Below are 22,117 nucleotides of genomic sequence, written 5' to 3'. Positions count from 1 at the left end.
CTATGCCATACTATAATATCCCACACCATACTATACAATACTATACCATACCATACTATACCATACTATAATATAGTATGCTGTACCACACTATACCATACTATAGTACACTATAATATACCATAATATACTATACCATACTGTACTATGACATACCATAATATTCCATACAATACTATACTATACTATTCCATACCATACCATACTATACCTTACTATACCATGCCGTACTATACATTACTATACCATACTATACCATACTATAATATACTATACTGTGCCACACTATACCATACTATGGTGTACTATACCATAATATACTATACCATACTATACTATGCCATACTATAATATCCCATACCATACTATACAATACTATACCATACCATACTATACCATACAATAATATACTATACTGTACCACACTATACCATACTATAGTATACGATACCATACTATACCATACTATACTATGCCATACTATAATATCCCACACCATACTATACAATACTATACCATACCATACTATACCATACTATACTATGCCATACTATAATATCCCACACCATACTATGCAATACCATACCATACTATACCATACTATAATATACTATGCTGTACCACACTATACCATACTATAGTACACTATACTATACCATAATATTCCATACAATACTATACTATACTATACTATTCCATACCATACCATACTATACCTTACTATACCATACCGTACTATACATTACTATACCATACTATACCATACTATAATATACTATACTGTGCCACACTATACCATACTATGCTGTACTATACCATAATATACTATACCATACTATACTATGCCATACTATAATATCCCATACCATACTATACAATACTATACCATACCATACTATACCATACTATAATATACTATACTGTACCACACTATAGCATACTGTAGTATACTATACCATAGTATACTATACCATACTGTGCTATGCCATACTATACTACCCCATACAATACTATACCATACCATACTATACCATACTATAATATACCATACTGTGCCACACTATACCATACTGTAGTATACTATACCATACCACACCATACCACATCATACCATATTTTACCATACTATACTCTACCATATTATAATATACTATACCATACCATACTATACTATGATATACTATACCATACTATACTATAGCATAATATAATATCCTATACCATACTATAAAATATACTATACTATACCATATCATACAATCATATACTATACTATACCAAACCATACTATACCACACTCTACAATAGCATACCGTACCATACTATACCATACCATATTATACCATACTAAACCATACTGTACTCTACCGTACTATAATATAATATACTTAACCATGCAATACAATACTATAATATACCATACCATGCCATACTATACTACACTATACCAAACCATACTATTCAATACTATATAATAAACTATACCATACGACACTAAACCCTACTATTCTATGCCATACTATACCATACCATAATATAATATACTACACTGTACTGTATTATATCATAATATCATATACTATACAATACCATACTACAATATACTATACCAAACCATACTATACAATACCACACAATACCATACTATACCATACTTTACTATGGTATACCATATTATACCATACTCTACTGTACTATAATATAGTATACTATACCATACTATACCATACCATACTATACCATAATATGCTATACCATTCTATAATATACCATACCATAATATAGTATACCATACTACACTATACCCTGCTATATTATACCATACTATACCATAATATGCTATAATATACTATACTATGCTATGTCATACTATACTATCAAATACTATACCATACTATAATATACTACACCAAACCATACTATACCATACCACACTATGCCATGCTATACCATACCACACTGTACCATACTGTACTATAATATGCCATACTATACTATACCATACTATACTATCATATACTATACCATACTATAATATACTACACCAAACCATACTATTCCATACTATACCATGCCTTACTGTACTATGCCATACCATACTATACTATATCAAACCACACTATACCATACCATACAACACCATATCACAACATACCATACCATAACATACTATACCATTCCACACTGTACCATACTATACTATACTATACATTACTAAACAATACCATACTATAATATTCTATAAAATACAATACCACTATACCATACAATACCATACCACACTATACCATATTATACCATAACTTATTATACCATGCTATACTATAATATACTATACCATACCATACAATACAATAGCATACCATACTATACTATACCATGCCACACGACACCATACCACACTATACTATAGTATAATATACCATACTATACCATATTATAATATACCATACCACACTACCATACTATGCTATACCATACCATACTATAATATATGATACTATAACATACTATACCATACCATAATATACTATACCACACTGTACCATACTATATGATACCATACTATACTATACGATGCTGTAAAGTACAATACCATAACATACTATACCATACCACACCATACTATACCATACCATACTATAATATATAATACCATACTATGCTTTACTATACCATACCATAACATACTATACCATTCCACACTGTACCATGCCATACTATACCATACATTACTATACCATAATATACTATAAAAGACTATACCATATCACACTATACTATACCGCACTATACCATATTATACCATACCATTCAATACAAGACCATACCATGCTATACTATAATATACTATGCTATACCTTACTATACTATACCATACGATACCATACCATACTATACCATACTATACCATAATATAATATTCTATACCATACCATACCACACTGTACCATACTTTACGATACCATACTATAACATACTATACCATACCATAAAATATACTATACTATACCATACTTTACTATACTATAATATACTATACCATACTGTACCATAATATACCATACTATACCATACTTTACTATACTATAACATACTATACCATACCATAAAATATACTATACTATACCACACTGTACCATACTATACGATACCATACTATTCCATACTATAATATACGATACTATACCATGCCACACCACACCACACTATACCATATAATACCATACTATACCATACTATACCATACCACACCACACTATACCATATCATACTATACCATATAATACCATACTATACCATACTATACCATACCACACCACACCACACTATACCATATCATACTATACCATATAATACCATACTATACTGTACTATACCATACTATACCATACCACACCACACTATACCATATCATACTATACCATGCCACGCCACACCACACTATACCATATCATACTATACCATACTACACCACGCCATACTATACCATATCATACTATACCATATAATACCATACTATACCATACTATACTATACCATACTACACCACACCACACTATACCATATCATACTATACCATATCATACTATACCATATAATACCATACTATACCATACTATACCATACCACTCCATACCACACTACACTATACTATAACATATCATACTATACTGTACTACACCGTACTATACCACACCACACTACACCATACCACACCATACCATACCATGACACACTATACTATACCATACTATACCATACTATACCATACTATACCACACCACGCTACACCATACCATACCATGCCACACTACACTATACTATAACATATCATACTATACTGTACTACACCGTACTATACCACACCACACTACACCATACCACACCATACCATGACACACTATACTATACCATATCATACTATACCATACTATACCACACCACACTACACCATTCCACACCATACCATACCATGACACACTATACTATACCATACTATACCATACTATACCACACCACGCTACACCATTCCACACCATACCATACCATGACACACTATACTATACCATACTATACCATACTATACCACACCACGCTACACCATACCATACCATACCATGCCACACTATACTATACCATATCATACTATACCATACTATACCACACCATACTACACCATACCATACCACACAATATCATACTATAATATATAATTCCATACTATGCTTTACTATACCATACCATAAAATACTATACCATAACATACTATACTGTACTATTCCACACTGTACCATACTATACTATACTATACTATACTATACTATACTATACATTACTATAATATACTATAAACGACTATACCATACCATACTATACCATACCACACTATACCATATTATACCATACCATACTATACCATACCACACTATACCATACCATACTATACCATTGAATAGATGATCATACCATGCTATACTATAATATACCTTACTAAACTATACCATACTATACCATACCATACTATACCATACTATACCATACCATACTATACCATACTATACCATCATATAATATTCTATACTATACTATACCACATTGTACCATACTATACTATTCCATACTATAATATAAGATACTATACCATACCATAAAATATACTATACTATACTATACCACACTTTACTATACTATAATATACTATACCATACTGTACCATAATATACCATACTATACCATACCGTACTATAATATACGATACTATAACATACTATACCATACCATAAAATATACTATACTATACCACACTGAACCATACTATACGATACCATACTATACTATACGATACTATACGATACTGTAACATACTATACCATAAAATATACTATACTATACCATACTTTACTATACTATACTATAATATACTATACCATACTGTACCATACTATACCATACCGTACTATAATATACGATATTATACCATACCATACCACACTATACCATACTATACCATACCATACCACACTATACCATACCATGCCACACCACACCATGCCACACTATACCATATCATGCTATACGATATAATACCATACTATACTTTACTATACCATACTATACCACACCACACCATACCACACTACACTATACTATACCATATCATACTGTACCGTACTACACCACACCACACCATGCCACACCATACTATACTATATAATACTATACCATACCACACTAGACCACACCATACCATACGCTACCACACAACCCCATACCACACCATACCACACAACCCCATACCATACCACACCATACCACACAACCCCATACCACACCACACAACCCCATACCACACCATACCACACCATACCACACCACACCATACCACACAACCCCATACCACACCACACCACACCACACAACCCCATACCACACCACACCATACCACACCACACCATACCACACCACACCACACCACACCACACAACCCCATACCATACCACACCATACCACACAACCCCATACCACACCACACAACCCCATACCACACCATACCACACCACACCATACCACACCACACCATACCACACAACCCCATACCACACCACACCATACCACACAACCCCATACCACACCACACCATACCACACAATACCTCACCACACAACCCCATACAACCCCATACAACCCCATACCACACCACACAACCCCATACCACACCATACCACACCACATCTCACCACACCATACCATACCTACCACAACATACCACAACCTACCACACCATACCACAGCAGAATCAAAGGAGCCAGTAGAGACTACAGCTGGGATGATAAACTGAAAATGATCAACACCGACCATACCGATCACTTATTGTGGCCATTTTGCTGATATCATTACTTACAATAAGTAGCCTATACAAGAGAAATGTGAAGTCTGTAATGAAATAGTTTAGTTAATATGTACGATTGTTAATGGAACCATCGATGGCTACAATCATCACACCAGTAGTGGTAGTTTAAAGCATAGTAAAAAAAAAACATACATAGAACTTATCGTTCTATATATTATCTGGCAATTGTCCATGTCGCCCAGCTCTAGTAGGGACCACTATGTAGGCTATAGGGCCTACGCCAACAGTGGACAGGCTTCCAGTAACTCATAGAGAGCTTCCCAGTGATGAAAGCCTAACAAGTGGAGCTTCCCTTTCCGGTCTCCCTGGAGACGGCCATAACGACAGTCACCGGGCTTTATCAGCTGTGTGGCAGAAGGCGTCTGCTGAGCCAGTGTGTTAAAGCGAGGACAACCCGCCCATCTAGAAGAGACTCCGCCCACAGAGAGAGAGAAAAAAACCCAGCCTCACAATGAGAAACAGATCGCACTCTGAATAGCACGGCCAACGTGTCATTTTTCTAAGGAGCTCTACTTCACAGTGAAGATTGCAGCCAATTGTCCTGTCTATGCATGCCACTTTTTAACACTATAAGTGGAAGAGATCACTGCAATTGTTTTGAGCAGCAGTTAAATTGGTAAGCCCGTGCTGACCAAATAAAATAAAATCCAATTTTATTCATCATATGCTTCGTAGACAACAGGTGTAGACTCACAGTGAAATGCTTACTCACTGGCCCTTCCCAACAATGCAGAGAGAGAGAAAATAGAGAGATAATAGATAAGTAATAACACGTAATAATAAAAATAATAATAAATACACAATGAGTAATGATAACTTGTCTATATAAACGGGGTACCAGTAGAGTCAACGTGCAGGGGTACGAGGTAATAACTTGTCTATAAACACGGGGTACCAGTAGTGTCGATGTGCAGGGGTACGTGGTAATAACTTGGCTATAAACACGGGGTACCAGTAGTGTCGATGTGCAGGGGTATGAGGTAATAACTTGTCTATACACACGGGGTACCAGTAGAGTCAAAGTGCAGGGGTACGAGGTAATAACTTGGCTATATACACAGGGTACCAGTAGAGTCAAAGTGCAGGGGTACGAGGTAATAACTTGTCTATACACACGGGGTACCAGTAGAGTCAATGTGCAGGGGTACGAGGTAATAACTTGGCTATATACACGGGGTACCAATACCGAGTCGATGTGCAGGGGTACGAGGTAATAACTTGGCTATACACACGGGGTACCAGTAGAGTCAATGTGCAGGGGTACGAGGTAATTGAGCTAGATACAGTGCCTTTCCAAAAGTATTCACAACCCTTGACTTTTCACACGTTTTATTGTGTTACAAAGTGGAATTAAAATTGATTTCATTGTCATTTTCTTGTCAACGATCTACACAAAATACAAAGTGGAAGAAAAATTCTAACATTTGTAAATAAAACACAAATATATCTTGATTAGACAAGTATTCAACCCGCTGAGTCAATACATGTTAGAATCACCTTTGCCAGTGATTACAGCTGTGCATCTTTCAGAGCTTTTCCACGCCTAACAGGGTAAGTCTCTAAGAGCTTTTCCACACCTGGATTTTCCCATTATTCTTTTCAAAATTCTTCAAGCTCTGTAAAATTGGTTGTTGATCATTGCTAGACAACCATTTCTTACCATAGATTTCCAGGCAGATTTAAGTCAAAACTGTAACTCGGCCACTCAGGAACATTCAATGTCGTCTTGGTAAGCAACTCCAGTGTATATTTGTCCTTGTGTTTTCGGTTATTGTCCTGCTGAAAGGTGAATTCATCTCCCAGTGTCTGGTGGAAAGCAGACTGAACAGGGTTTTCTACTAGGATTTTGCCTGTGCTTAGCTGCATTCCGTTTATTTTTTATCCTGGAAAAACTCCCCGGTCCTTAACGATTACAAGCATACTCATAACATGATGCAGCCACCACTATGCTTGAAAATATGGAAAGTCGTACTCAGTAATATGTTTGGGGCAAATCCAATACAACACAACACTTTGTATTCAGGACAAAAAGTGAATTGCTATACCACGTTTTTTTGCCGCTGTTGATCCATCCTCAGTACTCCTATCACAGACATTAAACTCTGTAACTGTTTTAAAGTCACCATTGGCCTCATGGTGAAATCCCTGAGCGGTTTCCTTCCTCTCCAGCAAATCAGTTAGGAAGGACGCCTGTATATTTGTAGTGACTGGGTGTATTGATACACCATCCAAAGTGTAATAATTAACTTCACCATGCTCAAAGGGATATTCAATATCTGCTTTTTTTAATCATATACCAATAGGTTCCCTTTGAGAGACATTGGAAAACCTCTCTGGTCTTTGTGGTTGAATCTGTGTTTAAAATTCACTGCATGACTTACAGATAAATTGTATTTGTGGGTTACAGGTAGCCCACACAACTTATTATGTAACTTGTTTCGCAAATGTTTACTCCAGAACTTATTTAGGCTTGCCCCAAAAAAAGGAGGTTAAACACTTATTGACTCAAGACATTTCAGCTTTTTTTTTAATGTTAAACAACATTATTCCACTTTGAAATTATGAGGTATTGTGTGTAGACCAGTGACAAAACACCGACATTTAACTCATTTTAAATTCAGGTTGCAACACAACAAAATGTGGAAAAAGTCAAGGGAAGTGAATACTTTCTGAAGGCATTGTATGTATGGCGCCTTCAGAAAGTATTCAGACCCCTTTACTTTTTCTACATTTTGTTACATTACAGCCTTATTCTAAAATTGATCAAATTGTTTTGTTCAGTCTACACACAATACCCCAGAATGACAAAGCAAAAACTGTTTTTTTTATATATTTTTGCTAATAAAAAATAAACAGATATCACATTTACATAAGTATTCAGACCCTTTACTAAGTACTTTGTTGAAGCACCTTTGACAGCGATTACAGCCTTGGGTATGACGCTGCAAGCTTGGCACAACTATATTTGGGTATTTTCTCCCATTCTTCTCTGCAGATCCTCTCAAGCTCTGTCAGGTTAGATTGGGGCGTTGGTGCACAGCTATTTTCAGGTCTCTCCAGAAATGCTTGATCGGGTTCAAGTCCAGGCTCTTGCTGGGCCACTCAAGGACATTCATAGACTTGTCCCGAAGCCACTCCTGCATTGTCTTGGCTGTGTGCTTAGGGTTGTTGCCTTGATGGAATGTAAACCTTCGCCCCAGTCTGAGGTCCTGAGCGCTCTGGAGCAGGTTTTCATCAAGGATCTCTCTGTAATTTGCTCTGTTCATCTTTGCCTCGATCATGACTAGTCTCCCAGTACCTGCTGCTGAAAAACATCCCCACAGCATGATGCTGCCACCACCATTCTTCACCGTAGGAATGGTGCCAAGTTTCCTCCAGACGTGATGCTTGGCATTCAGACCAAAGAATTCAATCTTGTTTTCATCAGACGAGAAAATCTTGTTTCTCATGGTCTGAGAGTCTTCAGGTGCCTTTTGGCAAACTCCAAGCGGGCTGTCATGTACTTTTAAAGAGGAATGGCTTCCGTCTGGCCACTCTAGCATAAAGGCCTGATTCGTGAAGTGCTGCAGAGATGGTTGTCCTTCTGGAAGTTTCTCCCATCTCCACAGAGGAACTCTACAGCTCTGTCAGAGTGACCATCGGGTTCTTGGTCACCTCCCTGGCCAAGACCCCTCTCCCCCGATTGCTCAGTTTGGCCGGGCTGCCAACTGTAGGAAGAGTCCTGGTGGTTCCAAACTGGCTACCAGTTGAGGACTTGTGAGGCATCTGTTTACCAAACTAGACACTCAAATGTACTTGTCCTCTTGCTCAGTTGTGCACCGGGGCCTCCCACTCCTCTTTCTATTCTGGTTAGAGCCAGTTTGCGCTGTTCTGTGAAGTGAGTAGTACACAGCGTTGTACGAGATCTTCAGTTTCTTAGCAATTTCATGCATGGAATAGCCTTCATTTCTCAGAACAAGAATAGACTGACAAGTTTCAGAAGAAAGTGCTTTGTTTCTGGCCATTTTGAGCCTGTAATCGAACCCACAAATGCTGATGCTCCAGATACTTAACTAGTCTAAAGAAGGACAGTTTTATTGCTTCTTTAATCAGAACAACCATTTTCAGCTGTGCTAGCATAATTACAAAAGGGTTTTCTAATGATCAATTAGCCTTTTAAAATGATAAACTTGGATTAGCTAACACAACATGCCATTGGAACACAAGAGTGATGGTTGCTGATAATGGGCCACTGTATGCCTATGTAGATATTCCATAAAAAAATCAGCCGTTTCCAGCTACAATAGTCATTTACAACATTAATAATGTCTACACTGTATTTCTGATCAATTTGATGTTATTTTAATGGACAAAAAAAAAAGGCTTTTCTTTCCAAAACAATGACATTTCTAAGTGACCCCAAACTTTTGAACGGTAGTGTATGTTAAGGGTCACTCTTAGTTTTCCATATCTCCATTGTGGAATGTCCATGTTGATCCTCTTGGTTATCTTGGTTCTCTTGATCCATCCACCTATCTTCTTGTTAGTCAGACCTGACCCCTTCATCCCATAGTTTTTTTCCTGTAATCTAATTTAATTTTATGCCAGGCCCCTTCCAATAGAGTATAACAGACTCGTTAGAACTTTGACCACACGCACTCTAGACGGACTACATGCCCTCTATCAAATCAAAACTGGAATTTTTACTTAAAACAAAAGTTGTAAAATGATGCTAGACATTTATAGAATAAATCATACCTAGATGGATGTTTCTGTGAAAAAACACTGAATTAGTTATTGATTTATACCGCTTTAAATGGCATCTTATAGATTTGATGTAGTTATATAAAAACTGGAATTGGTCCTCAAAACAAAGGTTGTAAAAGTATGCTAGGCATTTATAGAATAAATCATATCTAGTTTGATGATTCTGTGACAAACGGTGAATTAGTAATAGATTTTTACATTTTAAATGGCTTTTAGAGAATGTTGAATGTCTGTTGAATGTCTGTTGAATATAAAACCAACTTTACCTCGGTCTTTAAATGGATGTTGAATGGTTCATAGACAAAGTGAAAGCCACAGCTGAAATCTGAGGCAGATCTGACCTCTAGTGGTGACAGAAAGTATTAGGCATCACTGCCAGACATCCCACCTACTCTCTATGAACGCCACAGCTACAGTCAGAAAGTCAACTTTCAGCTGCTTTTTCCTTACATCAAATCACGACAACCGTAGGAAAATATTGATTTCGTAACCATTCCCCTATATGGATAAGTAATTGTACTGCTTTCGAGCACAAAGTGTATTTTTCATCTACAACGAAACAGGGATTTCAACGTTAAAAAGGAATTTGCTGCAGACGGTTGGTAAAACGTTATTCAGTCGTGCGGTTCAAGTAAGTTTACAGCCACATTTTAGTTATTTTCTGATTTCAGATCTGTTGCCAGTTATTAGTTAGAGTAACGTTAGTTAATGTTAGTTAGCCAGCCAACGGTGGTCTTCACACTGTTTAACAATGTCAATGCATCAACTTCTTTCAGGCCTGCGGCTGGTGATATATTACTAACGTGTAGCAAACTTAACTTGGTAACTAGTTTGTTCATGTTTTGGTTGAATTAAGCGTTTGGCTCTGTCATACACTTTAACAAACGACTAACAAAGAAAGGTTTAGAATAGCAAACTCAGCACTAGTCTGATTTATTAGGCTGTGAATGGGTGAGCTCTGGTCCAGACCGTTACGTGTGGCTTGTTCCTTCAACACCATGCAGTTTGAGTTGTATGTGTCGAACTGCTTTGCTTTATCTTGGCCAGGTCGCAGTTGTAAATGAGAACTTGTTCTCAACTAGCCTACCTGGTGAAATAAAGGTGAAATAAAAAAATATATATATATACTCGTGTCCATGTCTCAGTGTAGACCCGACGCATAACGTTACTAGTCTGACGGTAAACAAAGTTAACGTGGTTTATTTAATATATTTTTGAGAAACGCTTTACTTTGGTAAATATATTGAAGCCAGTCACTAAACCTAATGGGGGGAAATGGAGATATTCAGGGCGTTGAAGAAAGCTTCCAAGTCGTGGGTCAGAGCTATGATTGGGTTGGTTAGCTAGTCAGGCAAGCTAAACCAACTTCTAAGAGGTAAATAAATATGTCAAATAAAAGCTTCACTTGAATTGAGTTACAGATAGCGTAGTTTGACTGTTGTCAGACAGTTTGTAGCCACTAGTCACCCTTTCATTTCATTTTCAGTTTACTGACTGAGTTGGATTCTGTTAGGGTTGAACTGGCTATTTGTTTGCATAACCTATATAATATACCGGGGAAGCTATGCTACAATATTAAGTATATAAGCTACGGATAAGTCAACTGCTGAAGACAAGAACTACACACGGCAACAGGAAGTGCGTCACGAGGCTGGGACCAGCCTGCACGCCGAAGATAGGATGAGGAAGTTTAAACCACGCTCATCCTCGCTCTGACAGGCCAGCAATGAGCGGGAACTATCTCTGTCAGAGTATATAAAGGAGAAGAAAGGATGTGTCGCTCTCTTCTCTGTCTGCCCTGCGTGGTGTTACAATGAGACCGTATATACGAACATCATATTTTCCATTTGTACTATCATTCTATTTACTTAAAGATGAATTAAATAATCATTGCAAAACTAAGTTGCATGGGTTGGTTATATCCTAATACCAGATTCGAATGACGCAACCCGACAATTCTCACCTGGACAACCTTCTGCGCAGGGCAGAATGCACCAAGCAAAACACAGAGAAATTCATGAAGCAGACAGAGTTTTATTACAACCAAACCCAAGTAAGACTGCCTACTGATGTCAATATACCCTGCCTGGTGCCTGTAAGTCCTAACTAGGGGGATATGCAAGTCCATTTAGTTCCAGTCAGTTCATTAACTTGCTGGATATTCAGTATCAATTTACAGACCCATAGAAAGTCACAGTTGGAACATCCTGAAATAGCATTAAAAAAATGTCAAAGTTGGCTAAATGTTACAAGGTCTTGGAAGTACAAATCTGGGCTAATAATGTAACCTTTGACCCATTCCCATGAAATGTGTTGTAGAATAACGGTTGGTTGCTAGGTAGAGTTCTTCCTTAGTAAAGAAGCAGTAATTGGTTAGCCCCTTCTTAAATAAAGGTTCAATAAATACACATTTTTAAAAGAAAATATGTGGTGTGGCTGCTTTGAGAAACTGGCTTACAATGTCGAGGATTATACACATCCAATTGTGGCACAAAAGCTGGACAAAATGTAGCCTATAGGCTAACTAGGCAAGTCAGCTAAGAACAAATTGTTATTTACAATGATGGCCCGACCCTGGCGACGCTGGGCCAATTGTGCACCGCCATATGGGACTCCCAGTCACGGCCGGATGTGATACAGCCTGGATGTATGAAGGTTGACTGTTAAATAACAGTTGGGTGTCCATGAACCCTCCTTTGAGTTCACACTGTGGTGCTGCATAGCTCGGTCTGTTGCAGACCTAGAGACACACACACCACAACAGCTGATCCACACACACACACACACACACCACAACAGCTGATCTACACACACACACACACACAACAGCTGATCCACACACACCCACACACCAGCTGATCTACACACACACCACACCAGCTGATCTACACACACACACACACACCACACCAGCTGATTTTTTTTAAATGTATTTTTTATTTCACCTTTATTTAACCAGGTAGGCTAGTTGAGAACAAGTTCTCATTTACAACTGCGACCTGGCCAAGATAAAGCAAAGCAGTGCGACACAAACAACAACACAGACTTACATGGAATAAACAAACATACAGTCAATAATACAATAAGAAAAAAAGAAAGTCTATGTACAGTGTGTGCAAATGGCGTGAGGAGATATGGCAATAAATATGCCATAGTAGCGAAGTAATTACAATTTAGCAGATTAACACTGGAGTGACAGATGTGCAGATGATGATGAGCAAGTAGAAATACTGGTGTGCAAAAGAGCAGAAAAGTACATTTAAAAACAATATGGGGATGAGGTAGGTAGATTGGGTGGGCTATTTACAGCTGATCTACACACTCACAACACACCTGCTTCTGCTTGTTGGAAGTGTTATTAGGGTTGTAGTTGGCAGAGTTGTTGATTTAGTGAAGTTAAAGCAGTTGGTTCAATCAAAGGTTTTTTGGTGTTTCAGAATTCACGTCAGTGTATATAGTGTAGACCTAGTCAGTGTATTGTCTCTGCTAGCTCAATTAGGCTACCATAAAGCTCTTTGGCTCCCCACAAATGTTGTTGAAGGTTGACTAGGCTAGATAGCAGACTGAATATCCCTGTGTTGTCCTTGTTATCTTGCTGTTAGGTCATGCAGCACAAGGTTGCTCCCCAGTCCTGCTTCATCGTGACTGTCCTTTCTTTCTGATTAACATTTTTCTCTATCTTTTCAGATGTCAGAGGAATTTCTGTGTGAGAAAGTCCCTGCGCGGATCAACAACCGCAAGATTCTTGGCCTGTCCATGATAGAGTCTGGGAGTGAGTTTGGCCGCTGGAACAGCCCATGGTAAATTAGTTGAACCCTTAGAGATCCTTTTGATTCACAAACATACTGTGCAGATATATCCCCCCCCCCCCCAAAAAAAAAATGTCCTGTGCTGCGTTTTAATTCCAGAACTTTGTTCCATTGTCTGTCAAGGGTGCATTCATAGTGCACACTGTAGTAAAACCTTTTCTTAGTCCCTGTAGCGGCGCGTTTCAGTACGTTTTCTTCTGTTTGGTGTCTCTTGTGTGGTTCAGTTGGTAGAGCATGGCGCATGCAACACCAGGGTTGTGGGTTCCATTCTCACAGGGGACCAGTTTGGGAAAAAAAGTACTAACATTTATGCGCTCACTACTGTAAGTCACTCTGAATAAGAGAGTCTGCTAAATGACTCAGATGTAGTGACTACACCCCAGGTCTGTGAAGGGGAGGGAACGTCTTCCTGGAATGAAACCCTCTCGGAAAATGTCATCTAGCACAGTGGCCATTTGAGGACTATGTAACACATGATTTAAAAGTGATGGATAGGATAATCCCTCTAATTAACTTAACATCCTCTCTCAGAAATGGCGATGTTGACAACTGCATGTTGCCATGGCATTATATAGGCTTCGCCTTATTTTAAAAAAATGCGGTGGATTTATTTATTTTTTTAAAGGAAAGGAATAAGTGTTTATGAATATTGATATATCCTGTGAATTAATACATTTTTTGGGACATATTTCAAAAACATAATTGCTTCATTCAGCTGCGCACAACACGTCAGCTCTGTTCTCAACTTCAAAAAAGGGAAACCTACAGCTAAAATCTCAGATTGTGTTGTACCTGTCCTCCCGGATGTCTCAGGTTGAACCTTTTTCCGCTTCCTGGTTGATCCGTGTCTACTTCCTGTCCCTACAGGAAACGTTCTTATTAAATGTGGCGAGGCGGAGAAGGGGAGTCGTCGAGAGTTCACCCAGAGCTCTGCCATTAACTTCCTCAGGCCGTTCAGGAACTTTCTAGAAGGAGACTTCAAAACCATCCTGGTGAGAATCAACGAGAAGATCCGGTCTTCCTCCTGAACGACACATCGCACCACATGGTCCCTTCATCGGGTCCAGGAACATGCTTTGTTAGATTGCTAACAGGGATTAGGGAAAGTATGTTTTAACAGAGATGATTGTAATGAAGATATGATTGGCATACAGAATTGAGTGAGGCTTGTCCCTTCACTGTAGCTTCTCTGGTCTTGTAAACCTAACATCGTTGGCCAGGCTGACCCAAAGTGTTGTCGTGACGTTGTATTGATTAATGTGACGACTGCTGTTCATCGAATGGTTAACTGTTTATAATTACGTGATTAAATGAATCAGGTAATTAGTAACCTGGGGCACCATGGGAAAGCTTGTCTTTATTGAGTTTCTATTTCCCAAATTAACTCAAAGAATGTCGATTTTACAACAATCGCTAATAAATTAATTTCCTCTACAGTCTCATTCTGAACGTCGCATAATCCTGGAATCTGCACAAACCCAAGTCTCACTAAATAAGTCCGTACCACCAATTGAGTTGATTGATTTATTTACTGACAAGCTAAAATTATAATATAAGATACAAACACACAGTCTAGGCTATTGACTCGAACTTAGTACAATGAAACAGGTCCCTAGCGGACCAAAACAATATGACACGTGTTACACAAGATGGGGATTTAGAAGAGAGAGAGAAAAGCACACTTGGGCACATTTGTAACCTATGCTTATTTTAGCCCTAACACCTTGCCCCGAACTTCCACTCTTATGGGTCAGAATATAATGATGTAATTACGTGTCGAATGTATCCGAGGGGGTTTCGCCTCGTGGGAAGTACCTCCTCTTCCTCTGATGGTGACACTTCTGTTTGTTACCGGGTGTAAGTCTCTGATTGTCCACACGATGTCAGTGTCCTTTCTCTTGGTGGTCGAGAAGCAGCAGGCCACGCACAGCCATATCAACTGTCATCTCAAGATCAACTGCTTTCATTCCAAATGTCAGAATGCAGTTTATTTGATGGTAACCTGTCATTTATTTGTTGTCTGTGTTTTGTGCAGAAACAACAGAACCGTTTGCCTGGTTTTGATCTGGATGCTGTAAAAAGCAGGCTAAAGGAAGCCAGAGTGGCCTATTACCTGACCCTTTGGCTTTAACACACACACACACACACAATGGGTGGTAATATAGGACAACGTTCATTTGTGTGGTAATATTGGACAATGTTCATTTGTAGATTATAAATACAACAGAAAGTTATCAAGAGATGCTGAAGGTTATTTAGATATTGTCTGGTGTTCTGTCTCCAGACACAACAATCTCTAGACTAACACAACTTATGGCCTTGGTTACACAACGGAACCTTTCCCCCTCATGACCAACACACTGTCACATGACTCGCTTGGAGAACGGCCATTTCCTAATTCCTATTTCTCTGGAACTCACCTGTCTCTCTCTCTCTCTCTCTCTGTCCCTTCATCTCTCTCTCTCTCTCTGTCCCTTCATCTCTCTCTCTCTCTGTCCCTTCAACTCCTCTCTCTCTCTGTCCCTTCAACTCTCTCTCTCTCTGTCCCTTCAACTCCTCTCTCTCTCTGTCCCTTCAACTCCTCTCTCTCTGTCCCTTCAACTCCTCTCTCTCTGTATCCCTTCAACTCTCTCTCTCTCTGTCCCTTCAACTCCTCTCTCTCTCTGTCCCTTCAACTCCTCTCTCTCTCTGTCCCTTCATCTCTCTCTCTCTCTGTCCCTTCATCTCTCTCTCTCTCTGTCCCTTCAACTCCTCTCTCTCTCTGTCCCTTCAACTCCTCTCTCTCTCTGTCCCTTCATCTCTCTCTCTCTGTCCCTTCAACTCCTCTCTCTCTCTGTCCCTTCAACTCCTCTCTCTCTCTGTCCCTTCAACTCCTCTCTCTCTCTGTCCCTTCAACTCCTCTCTCTCTCTGTCCCTTCAACTCCTCTCTCTCTGTCCCTTCAACTCCTCTCTCTCTCTGTCCCTTCAACTCCTCTCTCTCTCTGTCCCTTCAACTCCTCTCTCTCTCTGTCCCTTCAACTCCTCTCTCTCTCTGTCCCTTCAACTCCTCTCTCTCTGTCCCTTCAACTCCTCTCTCTCTCTGTCCCTTCAACTCCTCTCTCTCTCTGTCCCTTCAACTCCTCTCTCTGTCCCTTCAACTCCTCTCTCTCTCTGTCCCTTCAACTCCTCTCTCTCTGTATCCCTTCAACTCCTCTCTCTCTGTCCCTTCAACTCCTCTCTCTCTGTCCCTTCAACTCCTCTCTCTCTCTGTCCCTTCAACTCCTCTCTCTCTCTGTCCCTTCAACTCCTCTCTCTCTCTCTGTCCCTTCAACTCCTCTCTCTGTCCCTTCAACTCCTCTCTCTCTCTGTCCCTTCAACTCCTCTCTCTCTGTATCCCTTCAACTCCTCTCTCTCTGTCCCTTCAACTCCTCTCTCTCTCTGTCCCTTCAACTCCTCTCTCTCTCTGTCCCTTCAACTCCTCTCTCTCTCTGTCCCTTCAACTCCTCTCTCTCTCTGTCCCTTCAACTCCTCTCTCTCTCTGTCCCTTCAACTCCTCTCTCTCTCTGTCCCTTCAACTCCTCTCTCTCTCTGTCCCTTCAACTCCTCTCTCTCTCTGTCCCTTCAACTCCTCTCTCTCTCTGTCCCTTCAACTCCTCTCTCTCTGTGTCCCTTCAACTCCTCTCTCTCTCTGTCCCTTCATCTCTCTCTCTCTGTCCCTTCATCTCTCTCTCTCTCTCTCTCTCTCTCTCTCTCTGTCCCTCCTCATCAAGGTGAATGAATGAGTTGGCCTGTATAATTCAAACACTAACTAACTTCTACCAGGTACAATATAGTACTTTACACTACTTAGGCCTAGTCTATTATCCAAGAGAACTGGATGTATCAAACTGTACTACATAACTACTTGAAACATTGTTATTCCACTAGTATATCAGGTATAAGGCCCACGTAAAGTAGTGTCCCTATCAGAAGGTGTGACTGTGTAGGTCTGCCTTCTCTTGTAGTGCAGATCTCACTACCTACTTAGCACTAGATATTATCTGTGGCCGTAGTTCCCCTGGAAGCCTTGTTGATAACGAGACTGACAGTTAACCAGCCAAACTACAGCTCCAGTTGACCAGCCAAACTAAAGATATGTTTAGGGTGCCGCATAATTGGCCCGGCGTCTACCTTCCATAGTTAAATAAAAGTTAAATATGTTGGTACAGCTGTCTGAAGACAACAGCAAGAGAAGGCAGCTTGATGTTTGTTGTTAAACAGTCATGTGGTTGTAGTACAGTTGGTATAAGATCTGTGAATACTAATGAACTGACACGGCACAATACAACACAGACAGTGTGCATAGTCTGTCTATTGTGATGTAAACAGACACACAGTCTAAGGCAAGTATGTGTTGGCTGTGGACAGGCTGGAGATAGCAGGCCATGTTGTGTTGGCTGGGGACAGGCTGGAGATAGCAGGCCATGTTGTGTTGGCTGGGGACAGGCTGGAGATAGCAGGCCATGTTGTGTTGGCTGGGGACAGGCTGGAGATAGCAGGCCATGTTGTGTTGGCTGGGGACAGGCTGGAGATAGCAGGCCATGTTGTGTTGGCTGGGGACAGGCAGGAGATAGCAGGCTATGTTGTGTTGGCTGGGGACAGGCTGGAGATAGCAGGCTATGTTGTGTTGGCTGGGGACAGGCAGGAGATAGCAGGCTATGTTGTGTTGGCTGGGGACAGGCTGGAGATAGCAGGCTATGTTGTGTTGGCTGGGGACAGGCAGGAGATAGCAGGCTATGTTGTGTTGGCTGGGGACAGGCTGGAGATAGCAGGCTATGTTGTGTTGGCTGTGGTTCTGCAGCAGCAGCTGTGGCTCTAACATAATGACTCTGTCACTGTTCGACAGCATGCTAACAAGTAGATGTGGCCACAGGAAGTGACTGAGGTGAGTGGAATGTTCAGCAGCCATGTAGGAACTAAGGACCAGATCTCTTCCTACTGACAGTGTGGTTAGCAGCTGTTAGTCTCTTTCTATCGCTCTCCAGCTCTCTCTAGCGCTCTTTCTGTCTCCATATCTCTCTGCTCTAGTCTCTCTCTCGCTGTCTGTCTATCTTCCTCCCTCTGTATTTTTTTAATATATATGTATTTGGCACATAAACAACAGGTGTAGACTTTGCCATGAAATGTTTACTTACAAGCACATTACCAACAATGCTGAGTTATGAAAAACTCGCTCTCGCTCTGCCTTCTCGCTCTCTCTCTCGCTCTCTCTCTCACTCTGCCTTCTCTCTCTCACTCTGCCTTCTCTCTCGCTCTCTCTCTCGCTCTGCCTTCTCTCTCTCACTCTGCCTTCTCGCTCTGCCTTCGCTCTCTCGCTCTGCCCTCTCTCTCGCTCTGCCTTCTCTCTCTCGCGCTGCCTTCTCTCTCTTGCTCTGCCCTCTCTCTCTCGCGCTGCCCTCTCTCTCTCACTCTGCCCTCTCTCTCAAACATTGGTGTAAAGCTGGAAGGAACCGATAGGTCAATGTTATTGGGGAGTTTCCTCTGCATGTAACTAGAGTCAAATCAGCCAGAGTAGTATGTCCTGTCTGTGTTAAGTCCTGTTCCTGAACTACACAGAGGCACCACACAGCCTAATGAAAGGCAAAGGTTGTCCTGGTTTCACTTAAACTTCACGCCCATGATGATGGACACTCAACTGTTCCACATATACAGTACCAGTCAGTCAACAGCTAATGAGGATCCTAATAAAATATCAAATTACCATTTCAATGTGGACATACAGTACCAGTCAAAAGGGTTGGACACACCTACTCATTCAAGGGTTTTTCTTTATTTTTATATTTGACATTCTTCAAAGTAGCCACCCTTTGCCTTAATGACAGCTTTGCACACTCTTGGTATTCTCTCAACCAGCTTCATGAGGAATGCTTTTCCAACAGTCTTGAAGGAGTTCCCACATAAGGCTCCTTTTCCTTCACTCTGGTCCAACTCATCCCAAACCATCTCAATTGGGTTGAGGTCGGGTGATTGTGGAGGCCAGGTCATCTGATGCAGCACTCCATCACTCTCCTTCTTGGTAAAATAGCCCTTACACCGCCTGGAGGTGTGTTGGGTCATTGTCCTGTTGAAAAACAAATGATAGTCCCACTAAGCCCAAACCAGATGGGATGGCATATCGCTGCAGAATGCTGTGGTAGCCATGCTGGTTGAGTGTGCCTTGAATTCTAAATAAATCACAGACAGTGTCACCAGCAAAGCACCTCCACACCATCACACCTCCTCCATGCTTCACGGTGGGAACCACATATATGGAGATCATCCGTTCACCTACTCTGCGTCTCACAAAGACATGACGGTTGGAACCAAAAACCTCAATTTGGACAAATCAGACCAAAGGACAGATTTCCACTGGTCGAATGTCCATTGCTCGTGTTTCCTGGCCCAAGCAAGTCTCTTTCTTATTGGTGTCCTTTAGTAGTGGTTTCTTTGTAGCAATTCGACCATGAAGGCCTGATTCATGCAGTCTCCTCTGAACAGTTGATGTTGAGATGTGTCTGTTACTTGAACTCTGTGAAGCATTTATTTGGGCTGGAATCTGATATGCAGTTAACTCTAATGAACTTATCCTCTGCAGCAGGGGTCACTCTGGGTCTTCCTTTCCTGTGGCGGTCCTCATGAGAGCCAGTTTCATCATAACGCATGATGGTTTTTTCAACTGCAATTGAAGGAACTTTCAAAGTTCTTGAAATGTTCCAGATTGACTGACCTTCATGTCTTAAAGTAATGATGGACTGTCGTTTCTCTTTGCTTATTTGAGCTGTTCTTGCCATAATATGGACTTGGTCTTTTACCAAATAGGGCTGTCTTCTGTATACCACCCCTACCTTGTCACAACACAACTGATTGGCTCCAATGCATTAAGAAGGAAAGAAATTCCACCAATTCAACTGTTATTAATTGAAATGCATTCCAGGTGACTACCTCATGAAGCTGGTTGAGAGAATGCCAAGAGTGTGCAAGCTGTCGTCAAGGCAAAGGGTGGCTACTTTGAAGAATCTCAAATATAAAATATAACACTTTTTTTGGTTACTACATGATTCCATGTGTGTTATTTCATAGTTTCGATGTCTTCACTATTATTCTACAGTGTAAAAAATAGTAAAAATGAAGAGAAACCCTTGAATGAGTAGGTGGGTCTAAACTTTTGACGTACTGTATACTGTACCTTTTTATTTGGGTGTGTGTGTGTGTGTGTGTGTGTGTGCGCGTGATGATTCTGCGTGATGCTGGCGGTATGTAATGGTTGTCCCTCCCCCCAGGCGGAGCAGAACCTGCAGGATGACCCAGAGTGAGTTTGACAGACAGGCTGAGGTCATCAGGCTGCTCCTGGAGGGAGACAGCAGCACCCACGTACTTACCCTGACCTCTGACCCCACAACACCATGTGACCACACATGACCTCTGTCCGAGTGTGTCTGAAATTGCACCCTATTCCTTATATAGTGCACTACTTTTGACCAGGGCCTATGGGGTTAATAGTGCACTACTTTTGACCAGAGCCCTAAAAGGCATACAGTGTTATTTCAGACAGGCTCTACCTGTCCCTGCCACACCCCTCCATGACCCCCTGAACCCAGCATGAAGGTTCTGTTCTGTTTCTAATCCAAATGGTCAACTGCTGTACCAGAAT

At 40.4% G+C, this 22,117-nt stretch overlaps 1 long non-coding RNA gene across 1 annotated transcript; it reads left to right on the top strand.

Annotated features, from left to right (window-relative positions):
- The first annotated feature begins 11,040 nt into the window (after positions 1-11,040).
- Positions 11,041-15,818, top strand: LOC106590632 (uncharacterized). Its single transcript, XR_001325080.2, has 3 exons — positions 11,041-11,291; positions 14,348-14,460; positions 15,337-15,818. It is a non-coding gene; the product is annotated as an uncharacterized lncRNA (long non-coding RNA).
- Positions 15,819-22,117: the final 6,299 nt, after the last annotated feature.

Source organism: Salmo salar, chromosome ssa29, assembly GCF_905237065.1.
Source record: "Salmo salar chromosome ssa29, Ssal_v3.1, whole genome shotgun sequence".
Lineage (NCBI taxonomy): Eukaryota > Metazoa > Chordata > Actinopteri > Salmoniformes > Salmonidae > Salmo > Salmo salar.
This window is presented reverse-complemented; position numbering and strand designations above follow the sequence as displayed.